The 10,660-nt window shown below is 45.1% G+C and overlaps 1 long non-coding RNA gene across 1 annotated transcript; it reads right to left on the bottom strand.

The window, feature by feature from the left end:
* Window positions 1-1,260: 1,260 nt before the first annotated feature.
* LOC309650484 lies at window positions 1,261-3,626 on the bottom strand. The gene is made up of 2 exons (XR_014257585.1): window positions 3,516-3,626; window positions 1,261-3,019 (listed from the first exon to the last, which is right to left on the bottom strand). It is a non-coding gene; the product is annotated as an uncharacterized lncRNA (long non-coding RNA).
* Between the last annotated feature and the right edge of the window lie 7,034 nt (window positions 3,627-10,660).

Raw genomic sequence — 10,660 nt, 5'->3', positions numbered from 1 at the left:
GCAAAAATAAATAAATAGATAAATTTAACAGTTAAATTTTTAAAAAGTTTATTTAAAAGATGAAAGAACTATTCCTACTATGTTGAATAGGAAGGAATAAATCCTACTGAATGTTGAATAGTAATATATCTTATTATATTGAATAAGGAAAACTAAAACTGTCTATATCTGAAGATGAGATGATAATCTAAATGGAGAAAATACCAAGGAATCCACAAAAAGCTTGAGAAATAATATTAGTTTGTAAATGTTTTAGAGTACAAGATCCACACAATTTTATCAAATTATATATTAATAACAAATGTGTAGAAGCTTAAATAAAAATATGTGATGCCATTTACAACTGACCTAAATAAATACTTAAATAGAAGCCCAATAAGACATTTATAGGACCTCTATACTGAAAATTACAAAATGCTGATGAAGAAAATTTTAAAAGTCCCAAACAAATAGGGAGACATACCTTGTTCATGGATTAGAAAACACAACATAATAAAGATGTCAATTCTCCCCAAGTTAACAGGCTTAACACAATTACTCTTAAAATGCCCTCAAGGTTTTTGTGGATATAGACAAGCTTATTCTAAGATTTATATGGTAGGAAGAGGCTGAAGAATAGCTAAAACAATTTGTAAAGGAAGATTAAAATGGGAGGAATTAATCTACCCAATTTCAAGATTTCGCCGTAATGATGGAGGGTAGATACATAGATCAATGGAATGGAACAGAGAACCCAGAAATAGACCGACACAAATACATTTAACTTGGTTTTGACAGCAGTGCAAAAGCTATCAAGGAAGAATAGACTTTTCAAAAAATGGTACTGAAACAGTTGGACATCCCTCGACAAAAACAAACAAACAAACAATGAACCTTAACCTAAACCTTACACATCTTACACAAAAATTAAATCAAAGTGGATCATAATCTTAAATGTAAAAGCAGGACAGTTTTAGAAAAAAAAATAGGAGAAAATCTTTGGCATCTAGAACTAGGTGAATAATTCTTAGACTTGACACCGAAAGTATGATCAATAAAAGCAAAAACTGATAAATTGGATCTCATCAAAATGAGTTTAAAATGCTTCATAGAAGATCCTTTTAAGTGGATGAAAACTCAAATTACACAGTGGGAAAACATATTTGAAAATCCCATAGGAGACAAATGACTTGTATCTATAATATACAAAGAACTCTCCAAACAACTTAAAAAAATCCAACTAGAAAATAGGCAGAAGACAGGAACAGACATTTCATGGAAAAGAATATACACATGGCAAAGAAGCACATGAAAAGATGTTCAACATCGTTAGCCATCAGGGAAATGCAAATTAAGACCATAATGAGATATCAGAGAATAACTAAAATTAAAGTATAGTGACAACATCAAATGCTAGCGAGTACGTAGAAAAATTATATCACATCACTGGTGGGAAAATAAAATGGTTTAGCCACTCTGAGAAACAGCTTGACAGTCTCTTTTAATCCTAAAAGTAGATTCACCCTACAATGCAGTAATTGTACTCTTGAGCATTTATCCAAAAGAAACAAAAACTTAATGAAGTTCCCACAGAAACTTACACATAAATGTTCATAGCAGTTTTATTTCTAATAGCCAAAAACTGGCAACTACCCAAATGTCTTTCAATGGGTGAATGTTGAAACAAATTGTGATAAAATCTTATGATAGAATACTACTGAGCAACAACAAGGAACAAATTATTAATATATGCAAAAATTGAAATGAACTTCAAGGGAATGATGCCGAGGGAAAATTTTTTAAAAGCCAATCTCCGAAGATTAAGTAATTCATGATTATGTTTACATATTATTCTTAAAATAACAAAACTGTGGAGATGGAGAACAGATTAGAAGTTGCCAAGGGTTAGAGATGGGGGTAGAAGGTACAGCGGGGGAACTCTGTGAGGTTTTTGTGGTCCCAGTACAAATAATACAGCAATCTTGGTTTTAATCCCTAAAGATTTTTAAAAGCAATTCCTAATAAGAGGTGTCCAGATATTTAGCAATGGCAGCAGATTAGAGGTATAGCTCCCCAACATGACAACTTCGAAAGAGATCTATACTATCAATACTAATTTAATGCATATGTTAATTTTTAAAAGGCCAGTCACAATACTTAAATGGTACATATCTTAACGATATTACTCTGGGTATCCAGCTATACCAGATGGACTAGCAGGAGTTTCTGTTCATTCAATCTTATTTAAGACAGTAAATCTTATAATAAGACAGTTAAAAAAAGAAAAAGAAAAAAAACAAACCTCAACTACAGTTGGATATTCTCACAGCAAGATGAGGTGAAAATACGTAGCAGCGGTTCAAAAGCTTAAGCAGTGGCACCTAAATTTGGCTGCACATTAGAATCCTCTGAAGCACTTTTTAAAAACCCTCACACCGACGGTTGGTCATGCTAGACCAATACAATCATTTTAACTCTCCTCAGACGATGCCAATGTCTAGCCAGAACTGAGAACCAGCGGACTAAGCAGAAGGGGATGTTTCTACAAAGATCTCTTAACAATAAGTCCTCTCACCCAATCAAGATTTACCTCCCCGCAAAGGGGTAAAGAAGGCTAGATGTTGTCCATACTTGCTTAGCTTTAATTAGCACTTGTGACTTGCCCAAAACCTAGATCATGTTTCCCCTAAGTTTCATGTTATTCCCTAAGTTTTTCAAACCCAAGGCTAAGGGGTTTGCCAGGATGAGATTTTAAGTGCTCACACAGGGGAAGTCCCTGGCAAACCAGGACAGCGGTCACTCTACATTGCAATGTAAAGCATCCGAAATAACCCTGCCACTGCTCCCAGATACTAGTCTGTGCCAACCAGTGGAGAAAAGGCATTCTCCATTACTACCATGGCAAATGCTACTGTACTTACCTTGGCTAGTCCCTATCTTTTCCAGGCGCCACTCCCCTTCACCTGCTGGTGGACGCTTTGGCCAGCTGACAATGCAGATATTTTCAAACTTTAAGGTGAATAAAAATCATCTGGAGGGCCTGTTGTAACAGAGATCACTGAGCCCCACCAGAGTTGCTGATTCCATAGGGCTGGGACCGGGCCCTAAAACTTGAATATCTAACACATTATCAGGGGATGCTGGGAAAGCTGGTCAGGTAATGGTAAAGCTGGCCAGGAAAAAGAAACCTGACGTGTCAGATCATAAAGTACGGAAGGGCAAGCCCGCCAGCAGTTCAGGCCGGGGGGGGGGGGACCGGGGTCCCCAGCCCTACAGGGCCAACGGCAGACCGGCTCGGGCGACCCTCGGAAGCGCGGGGTCCCCGCGGCCGAGTCTGTGCCCCTGGCCGGCCCCGGCTCCCCTCTGCCCACCCTGCGCACGGGGGCTGGAAACGGCCGCGGAGAAGCGGGCAGGGCGGGAAGGGGGGCTCCAAAGAGGGTCTGGCGACTCGAGTCGCTCCGTTTCTCGGTGGGCTCAGCGCGCGCCCTGGGGGAAGAGAGGTGGAGGTCCGGGAAGAGGGGACGGGCGGCACTCACGTAGACCAGCAGCAGCCATGGGTAGACGGCGGGCTCGGCCACCACGGGCGACTCCAGCCTCAGCTTCTCCCCCACGTTTTCGCGCGCGGCCCCCGCACCAGGCTAGTCTGGCGGTTGTGGGAGGGGCGGGGCGCCGCCGGCGGGGGCGGGACAGGCGGGCGGGTGGGAGGCTGAGGGGAGGGAGCCTGGCCTGGGCCTCAGCCGGCGCCGCCGCCGCCGCCGGCCCGCTCCAGTCCGGCCCCCGGCTCCCTCTTTGTGGTCACAGGCCCGGGGCCTCCAGCGCTGCTGCCAACTGGGGCCGGCGTGAGGCAAGCACAATGAGCCGGGGCCCGGCTGAACCACTCACTCGCGGCGAGCGCCTCCCGCCCCGTGGACCCGCCCCCTCGCACGCACGTACGAACGCACGCACGTACGCACGCAAGCACGCACGCACGTCTTCAGCTGCCCCCGGCCACACCCACCGGCCCAAAGTGGAGACCCGGGGAGACCCCTCGGGGCCTGGGGTGGCGGGTTCGACTCCCGCCCTTGACGTACCGTGACACCTCCCCCCCAATAATAAGACTATAATTCCTCATTAAATATGGCAGCCGGAATCCTGGCTTCTGTTCACAAAAATGCTGTGTATTTAGCCTATGCTAGGCACCAGACCTGGACGCTCAGTACTGGCAAAAAAGGAAATGCCCTGCCTTCATGGCGCTGCCATTTTAATTGGAATAGTAGTGACAATGGTCAAGGGAGAAAATAAAGTGTCATCATCGCCACGGGGATGGTTAATCTCATGTGCGCACTGCGTGGGGCCCCGGCAACCACAAACATTATTCCAGATGTGGCCAGGAAGGTATTTTTCAGAAGAGATGAACACTGAAATTGGACCACTTTGCATAAAGGAGATTGTCAATGCCGTGGCGTGGGTGGGCCTCGTCCATCAGTTGAAGGACTGGAGAGAAAAATGAGGTTCCGTAGAAAGAGGGAACTGTTCCTCCAATGGCCTTGGCACATCAGCTCTTCCCTGTGTCTCCAGCCCAGAGTCCTGCCCTGACTTGCCTGCCTCACGGTCACATGAGTCAACTCCTTAAAACAAAACTATATATGTAAAAATACTGAATATATACAAGCCTATTAATTTGTATACGTGTGTATACATATTATATATATGTATACACATATGTTTATATGTGCGTGCGTTTGTAGTATATGTGTAAGTACTATATACAGTATACATACAAGCCTATATATTTGTGTGTATATATTGTATACATGTATGTATGTGTATATATATATAGTATACATATTATAAATGTGAACATGCTGTATATATACACACACCCATATATTGATTTATGGGTGTGTGTATATATACAGTGTATGTACACTGTATGTATGTATGTATACAGTGTATATTTATATATAGGTGTGTATATCTGTTGTATACCTGCATGTGTATATGTTTCTAGGTATTATATGTATATATGAATATACTATTATATACACACTTGCGTATGAATTTATATGTGTATGTCCATGCGCATATTTACATATGGGGTGTGTGTGTGTATACATTGTATATATGTATGTGTATATATCTTATATATATGATATATGTATGTATATATACGATGAATTTCTATATACAGTACATATATATTTTTATGCTATATGCTTTTATATGTAGGTGTATATGTGTGTCTATATGTATGTACGTGTATGTATTGCATATATTATATGTGTATGTATGTATACTGTCTATATGCACACCTAAATATCTTTGTATGTGCGTATATATGTATGATATATATGTACCTAGGTGTGTATATTGCATATGTTATACGTATGTGTACATACTGTATATATACAAACTATGCATTTTATATGTGTGTATGTATAGTGTATATGTATGTGTGTATTGTCTATATTGTGTGTATATGTGTGTATACATACTGTATATATACAAACTGCATTTTATGTGTGTATATATGTATGTGTTTATTGTATATACTATATGTGTATATGTGTGTACGCATACTGCATATGTACACAGCTGTATATTTTTGTATGCTTGTACATATGTACGTGTGTGTGTATATACACACACACCCTGTATGGATTCTGTTTGTCTGGAGAACCCTCACTGATACGGACACTTATGACAATTGAGTACCTGCTCTTTGCAGCCAGGGAGCCAAAGGCTTGTCTTTCGGGGTCTCCCTTAAGTGTCACAAGTCCCAGGAGGGAAGGTGATGCTGCTCCTACCAGTTGAGGTGCCTCAGGGTCAGTTAGGTGGACAGGGCAGGGGGCTGGAGGCTGGTGGAGCCCAGGTGGAGTTCTAGCAGCAGTACAGCCTAGCAGTCCGACTTCCCCGGGTGCTTCTCACAAAGCCGCCGAGGGAGAGTCGGGATCTGAAGGAGGGGATGAGGAAGCTTCCGTGGGTCCGCAAGCCCAGACCAAGGCTGACTCGTCAAGAGTGTTAGAGGTCAGGACTGTGGTTACCCTGGGGGTGGGCTTACACAGAGCCATTCATATTCTGAAAAAGTATCCATTCTGCTCTTGTTTGTATGGTTACCCCCCTCCCCCAAATCTTTTAAAAACAGATTCTCTTGGTTGCTGGGAACACACACGGGGAAGTTGTGTGTGAGGGGGTATGATCCAGGGGACAGGGAGGATAAGCCCCCCACTCGTAGGGCCAGGAGTGGCTCAGCTTTGTGAGCTGAGGATGGCCCACGAGGTCCCAGAGCGAAGGGTCCCTGCTCCGTCCCTGCTCTGTGCACCCCATTCCCAGCCTGAGAAGCCCAGAGCCACCCGCCCCCGCCGCAACACACACACACCAGGGAGGAGAGCCAGTCACCCTGGCTCCCAGGCTCCAGCTCCAAGGCTCCCGGCACTAGGAGCTATTTTCAGCTTTCATGCCCTAGGACACGGCCAGAGCTATTGTCTCAGGAAACTCTCTGTCTGTCTCTCGCCCGGCCTCCCTCCCTTCCTCCCTCCCTCCTCCGCTTCTCCCCCTCCAGCTCCATCTGTCCTCCCCTCCACCCTGCATTTCTACACAGGATGGCTCACAGACAGCTGCTCCCTGTGCCCACCTGCCACCATTCCATGGATGTCAAAGCAAGCCCTGGGGACTTCCCTGGAGGTCCAGTGATTAAGACTCCGAGCTTCCACTGCAGGGGACGCGGGTTCGATCCCTGGTCAGGGAAATAAGATCCCACATGCCACACGGCACGGCCAAAAAAAAATGAATAAATAAAGTTATAGTGATGAAACAGCCCTAGTGGTGCAAGGATGGGACGTATAGCTCTATGGTATAGAATAAAGGTCCAGAAACAGATATATGAGAACTTGATATGATAGAAAGTGGGGAAATTAAGGAGTTTTCAATAAATGGCATTAGGACAATTGCATATCCATGTGGGAAAAAGTAAATTAGAAAATAAAAAAAAGCAAGCCCTGGTCAGGTGTGACCTTGGGCCCAGGGCCATTGGCACATGTTGTCATGTGGGACGTTCTTCCTTAGACTCCTCCCTCCCTCCTGTGTCACTGTCACTTCCTCCAGAACCTTCCTGGACTCCACTCCACAAGCCTGGGGTGTGCCCTCACCCGCCCTGGATCACCAGAATTCCAATCCCGGCCCACCCTTCCCCGCCAGGTAGAGAACTGTGCATGGTCAATAAGACCGTAGAGGTCATTGGCCATTGCTATTGCAGCTGGAATTGTTACTGTGTTTAGATAGGGTGACCAACACCCGCCCCCAGTTTGCCCAGGACCGCTCAGGTTTGAGCGCTGGAATTCTGGGGAAACCCTCAGTCCCAGGGGACCCCAGAAGGCTGGTCAGCCTATTTAGGACAGATCTTTCACTTGATCTCCCAACCCCCGAGAGCCAGAAAGGGAATCTCTCCCCTCCCCCAGGACCGCTCAGGTTTGAGCGCTGGAACTCTGGGGAAACCCTCAGTCCCGGGGGACCCCAGAAGGCTGGTCAGCCTATTTAGGACAGATCTTTCACTTGATCTCCCAACCCCCGAGAGCCAGAAAGGGAATCTCCCCTCTCCTTCCATTGTAACATTCATTCATTCATCCACTCATCCCTGTATTCAACTCCTTTATTCAGCAAGTATTTATGAAGCATCTACTACAGAGCAGACACTATTCTAGGTGCTGGGGACATAACAGCATCCCTGTCCTCAAAGAGCTCACGTTCTAGCGAGGGCAGCAAACAGTAAACTGAGAAGGTGTGATTTATTACATGGGGATGATGTCTCGGAGACCACTGCAGGGCAGGGGAGGTGGGAGAGGAAAGGGGCAGTTCTAAATGCAGGCGCTGACGGGATTGGGGCAGACCTTGCCCTGGGCCAGGCTGGTTGCTTCAACACAGCTGTCCTCGCCCAGAGCCATCCTGCCCCCGCCTCACCCAGTTCTTCCGTGATGTGTGTGGAAAATCTGTGGTTGTCACAACTGGGGGGGAGGGGACCCTGGAATCAAATGGGTGAGGCCAGGGATGCTGCTAAACCCCACACAGTGACCAGGAGAGGCCCTCAGCAGAGGATGACCCGCCCCGAATAACCCCAGTGCCACGGGGGAGACCCTGCCCTAATATTATTCAGACCCGCTGGTGCCCCCAGATTCCTGCACAGGCAGGGACTCTAACCGGGTCACCTCTGTATCCTGAGGTGACCTAGAGTGGGGCAGCCAGGAGGGCTGAGATGAGTATCGGGGGTGGGTGAAACGACAAATCTCTGTGCCCACTCTCCCCGCCGCACCCCAGGGGCGATGGTCTCTATCTCCTCTCTGTGCAGGTAGCTTTTCCCTGAGCCATTTCTTCTTGTCAAGGTCCCTGTCGCAGGTTGGGTTCCCCGAAGATGACGTTGAGAGCAAGGATTGGAGTGCAGGTGGTTGATGTGAGGCGTGCAGGAACAGATACAGCTGCCATAGGGTCCCACAATTCCACTCCTGGGCATAGATCCGGAGAAAACTCTAATTCAAAACTATACATACACCCCTGGCATTTCCCTGGTTGTCCAGTGTTTAAGACTCCGCGCTTCCAGTGCAGGGGGCATGGGTTCCATTTCTGGTCAGGGAACTAAGATCTCACATGCCGTGTGACAATAAAAGAAGAAAGAAAAAAGAAAGAAAGAGAGAAAGAGAGAGAGAAAAAAAGGAAGAAAGAGAGAAAGAGAGAGAGAGAAAGAAAGGAAGAAAGGCAGAAAGAAGGAAGAAAGAAAGAAAAGATACACGCACCCCAATGTTCATTGCAGCACTATTTACAGTAGCCAAGACATGGAAGCTACCTAAATGTCCACTGATGGATGAATGGATAAAGAAGATGTGGTACATATATACAATGGAATATTATTCAGCCATAAAAAGAATGAAATAATGCTATTTGCAGCAACGTGGATGGACCTAGAGATGATCATACTAAGTGAAGTAAGTCAGAAGAGAAAGACAAATATCATATGATCTCACTTATATGTGAAATCTAAAATACGACACAAATGAACTCGTCTACGAAACAAAAACAGACTCACAGACATAGAGAACAGACTTGTGGTTGCCAAGGGGGAGAAACAGTGAAGGAGGGTTGGATTGGGAGTTTGGGGTTAGCAGATGCAAACTATTAAATATAGGATGGATAAACTACAACGTCCTACTGTCTAGCACAGGGAACTATATTCAGTATCCTGTGATAAGCCATAACGGAAAAGAAAAAAGTTTTATTTATAGGTTCCATCCCTAACTGAGCTGGCCCATCCCCTCCCATGGTTCTAAGTGCAGCCCGAAGCTGCAGACTTCCCACCGTGGTCTTCAGCTCCAGAGCAAGCCACCTGCAAACCACCCACATCTTCCCAGGGGCTGGCAACTCTCCTTTGCTACTGATTCGAAGGCACATCCAAATAACAAAAATGTGACCCTGAAAAGAAACTCAGGCATGTTCAAATCAGGGAAATAACATTCTTAGCTCTGTTCAGTACTCGCTTCATTTTAGAAGAGCTTAGAGTTACAAAAAAGTTGCAAAGATCTGTACAGAGTGTACAGAGTGCCGTGGACCCTGACCCAGTACCCCTATTTCCAACTGGTTAGTACCTTAGTACGACATGTTTATCCAACTAAGGAACCAAGATGGATACATTGTTATTAACTAAAGTCCAAACTTTATTAGCATTTCCCTAGTGTTCCCCTAACATCCTTTTTCTGTCCCAGTCTCCTCTGGGCTGTGACATTTCTCAGACGTCGCTGGGTTTTGATACCTTGAAAGTTTTGAGGAGGACTGGTCAGGTATTTTGTCCCTCAATTTGTTTGTCTGTTTGTTTTCGGATGTTTTCTTATGGTTGGTCTGGAGTTATGGGGTTTGGGGCGGAAGACCCAGACAGAGATAAAAATGCCATTCTCCTCAGGTCACATCAAGGATACACACTATCAACGGGACTTATGACAAACGATTTTACCCTTGATCACCTGGCCAGTATCGTCCTTTTATTCTTGCTGCGTTGGGTCTTCGTTGCGTGTGGGCTTCTGTAGTTGTGGCACGGGGGCTCAGTAGTTCTGGCTCCCAGGATCTAGAGTGCAGGCTCAGTAGTTGTGGCCCACGGGCTTAGTTGATCTGCGGCACCTGGGATCTTCCCAGACCAGGGCTTGAACCTGTGTCCCCTGCATTGGCAGGCGGATTCTTTTCTTTTCTTTTTTTCTTTTGCAACCAAAACTTTAATCCCAAGGATTCTCACAAAACATATTACAAATGACAGCATGAAAAAAAAATTGCACAGTAACTCAAAGTTCAGCTCTACAATATACTCTTAATCTGGCAGGACATTGGTATCTTGATAATCTCAAATTTCCAAAGAATATTACAAAGAGCTATGTATTCATGTACAGCAATCACAGAGGGGACGTATGACCTAACTCAAAGGTAAACTAACTTCCTTTAAACTTCTTAGATTTTAAACTCCCTGGACAACCTCTTGTCCAGTGTGAAGACTAGTGGAATTTTTAAACCTCTAATCTAGGGTAAGGGTGCGGCTTTCATTTTTACCTGCTGGCTTGGGTTCACAGCACCTTTTAAAGACTGCTTGCTTAACTACAGCTGCATACCATATCCCAGCTACAGAAAGTCTTTTCAATGTTTGCCAGTGTTGTTTCCATAATAGTAAACATCACAC

Source organism: Balaenoptera physalus (genome assembly GCF_965194825.1).
Source record: "Balaenoptera physalus genome assembly, contig: SUPER_1_unloc_23, whole genome shotgun sequence".
Taxonomy (NCBI): Eukaryota; Metazoa; Chordata; class Mammalia; order Artiodactyla; family Balaenopteridae; genus Balaenoptera; species Balaenoptera physalus.
This window is presented reverse-complemented; position numbering and strand designations above follow the sequence as displayed.